We start from the raw sequence: 2726 nt of genomic DNA on the forward strand, positions 1-2726 counted from the left end.
ATCTGTTGAGGATTAACAAAACACCTCTCCTCCAGCCAGCCTGAACTCAGCATGGCATCCATGGCTCTCCTCCAGCCCAGAGCCAGCCCCTCCCTCCATGCCTCACAGCCACTATCCCTGTGGTGCCCTGTGAGCTCCATTTGTCACTGTGCCAGTCCTTATCGCCCCATCTTACAAATCATTTGTTTGCTTGTCTGTCTTCCCCAGGCTGAGCTCTGGAGGGCAGCGATACGTGAATGTAAACTCAAGTTCTGTTTCCATTTTAGAAACAGGGACACTAAGGCTCAGAGTTAATCACTGTCCAAGGTCACAGGGAGAATAAACGGCAAAGCCGGTGTCGCCCTACAGACTTTCTGAGCGCAGTTCCCCTCTCACTGCCTCCAGGAGTCTCTCCTCAGTCAGGCTCCAAGAGCCAGGATGGCAGGAACCTGACTTGTCAGGGGAAAGCTGCCTCCCAGGCATCAGCCAGGAAGAAGAGCCCCCCCTCCTCCTAGTAATCACTTCCCGGGGGCAGTGGCCCTCAGACCCCGTGGGCCAGGCAAGCAAGCTACAGGGTGGGGCGACTGCTAGAGGCCAACAGGCCAAGCAAAAGGGCAGAGCCACAGGTCCCCTGGGTAAACTGAACTTTATTCCTTCCTCACTCCTCTGACTCTCCAGAACTGCTCAGCCGGCCCTTCTCCAGGAGTTAGCTGCTGACTAAAAGGCACTGAACCCACCCCCAGATCTGACACTGGCAGACAATAAGGACTCCGGGAAGGCAGCAGGCCTGTCAGCTCAATAATGCAAAACCCTGTTGCTCCGAGTCCACAACAGCTGACTTCAAGTGGATCGGAGGCTGTGTGCTTATTAACAAAATGAGAAATCTGATCTATGGAAAGAAAACACTACGTGAGGATTAATCCAGGACTGCAGCTTGTGGAGAAGGCTGGGCTGCTGGCCAAGCCCAGGGAGCAAGAACAGGATCAGGCCTACCTGTGCCCAGAGCAGGTACCAACAGCAGAGAGGAGCATCACCTCTGCCCCACCTGCGCCTCCTCCGACTCCCAGCAACAGTGGCAATCATTTCGGTTTTGCTTTAATTAAAGGCCTTGCTCCCTCAGGCTGCTTCTTCCTCTACACAGAGCCACCAACCAGAGGGAGGTTTTTCTTTTCAGGAATCGCTTGTAAAAGCTGAGTGACGAATCTACAAGTCCTAACAACTGGCAGGAAAACACTACAGGGAGAAATTCTGGGCACACACCAGCACTCGAGTCAACCAGCCAGAGAAGCTGGGCAGCAGGCACTCAGTGACACCCCAAAACAGACTTGCGGGAAGCCAGGAGCCAAAGGAGAGCAGACCAACGTGGGAGCTCTGAATCCCAAGGCAGGCAAGCATGCGGGGAGCCTCCCCCAGCCTCTGAGTCTATGTCCTTCCTGCCCATGGTACACAGACATTTTCCCAATAAGCCCAACTACGCAGGACGGAAGGTTCGCTCTGAGGCACAGTGATCTACGCTGGAACCGAAGGACTGAATTCAACCCTCAAGTATCAACCTCCCGTCCACCCTCCCACACCCACCCATGAGCTAAGAGCCCTCTAAACCAGCAATCTCACCACACAGCTTTGTCTCCAGCGGCCAGCCTGAGGCCGCCCATCTGCTTTTTTTCAGACCACTCAAACGACCCCGCTCTGCTGAGTCCCCTCTCCTTGAGCCAGGGCTACAGACCGGCCACATGGCCTGTGCGCCTGAAAATGTCTGCTCAAAGGCCCAGGGAGGCCAGACACTGGCAGATGGGAATGAAGAGGAAGACCGAGAGCCAGAAGCCAGGAAGTAATAAATGCTAGCTCCAGAAAGGTTCTGGGTTCGGGTGACCCAACCCCATCCCTCCACCCCCGGGACTCCCCCTCCCCAGACGCTCTGGAGGCCCCTCCACTACCTGCCAGCTCCTTCCTCGGTGCAAGAGGCACAGCAAGCCCCACATCAGTCAACAAGCCCCTGCCACAGGATTCCTATGGGCAAGGCGCCGCCCCTCCCCCCACCACATGTCAGAGGGGTGGCCTCCCTGGGTTACACCCCTCCTGCTATTGGGGGTGGAGTGGGGTGGGCCAGGAGCCTAGCTTTCCAGATGTGCTTGGCAACTCCTGCTAGGAAAGACACTGGAGGTGGAGAGGATAGAAGGCATAGGTAAATAACTTCAAAAACCGTTCCAACCCATCCGAATCGGCACCGGGTCCCCTTCCCCAGGCAGCCCCACGCTGTTCTGGGTGGGGCCGCTGGGCAGCATTATCAGGCCCGGTTCCCTCCTCTCCGTAAGTCATTGCCCAACCTCCCTCCTTCCCTCCCGCCCCCCCCAGGGAGAGGCATCCCCCACCCTCGCCGCCACCCCCCACCAGCTAGGCCTGTGTGAATATGACCAATCTTGGCAGATAAACAGAAAGTGACAAGCTGGGGCCCTGCAGTCCCCTCCCTCTGCCAGCCGACCCCCTCCCCCAAGCCCATCTCTCTTCCTGCCAAGCGGCTGCCTACGGATCTGAGATCGGGGGGCAGGGCAGCGAGCCTACCAGCGGCAGGACCTGGCGTTCTGGGAGCGCCCCCCGACACACACACACACACACACACCCCGCTGGCCCCTGCCCTTGCCAGTCTTTCCATGGGAGGGGGCAAAAGAGGACCACGGAGCTGCAAGGCCGCGGTTCTAGAAATAGCCAAATGCCCCCGAGAGGGGCGGCCGCCGGCGCAGGGCCCT

At 58.0% G+C, this 2726-nt stretch overlaps 1 long non-coding RNA gene across 1 annotated transcript in view; it reads right to left on the bottom strand.

Moving 5' to 3' along the window:
* LOC107183952 overlaps positions 1 to 2726 on the bottom strand; it is a 10538-nt gene that overhangs the window by 6227 nt on the left and 1585 nt on the right. Inside the window, exon 2 of the long non-coding RNA XR_001514770.1 lies at positions 2462 to 2464. This is a non-coding gene — a long non-coding RNA (uncharacterized LOC107183952). The remainder of the gene's footprint in view (positions 1 to 2461; positions 2465 to 2726) is intronic.

Source organism: Myotis davidii, unplaced genomic scaffold (assembly GCF_000327345.1).
Source record: "Myotis davidii unplaced genomic scaffold, ASM32734v1 scaffold223, whole genome shotgun sequence".
NCBI lineage: Eukaryota > Metazoa > Chordata > Mammalia > Chiroptera > Vespertilionidae > Myotis > Myotis davidii.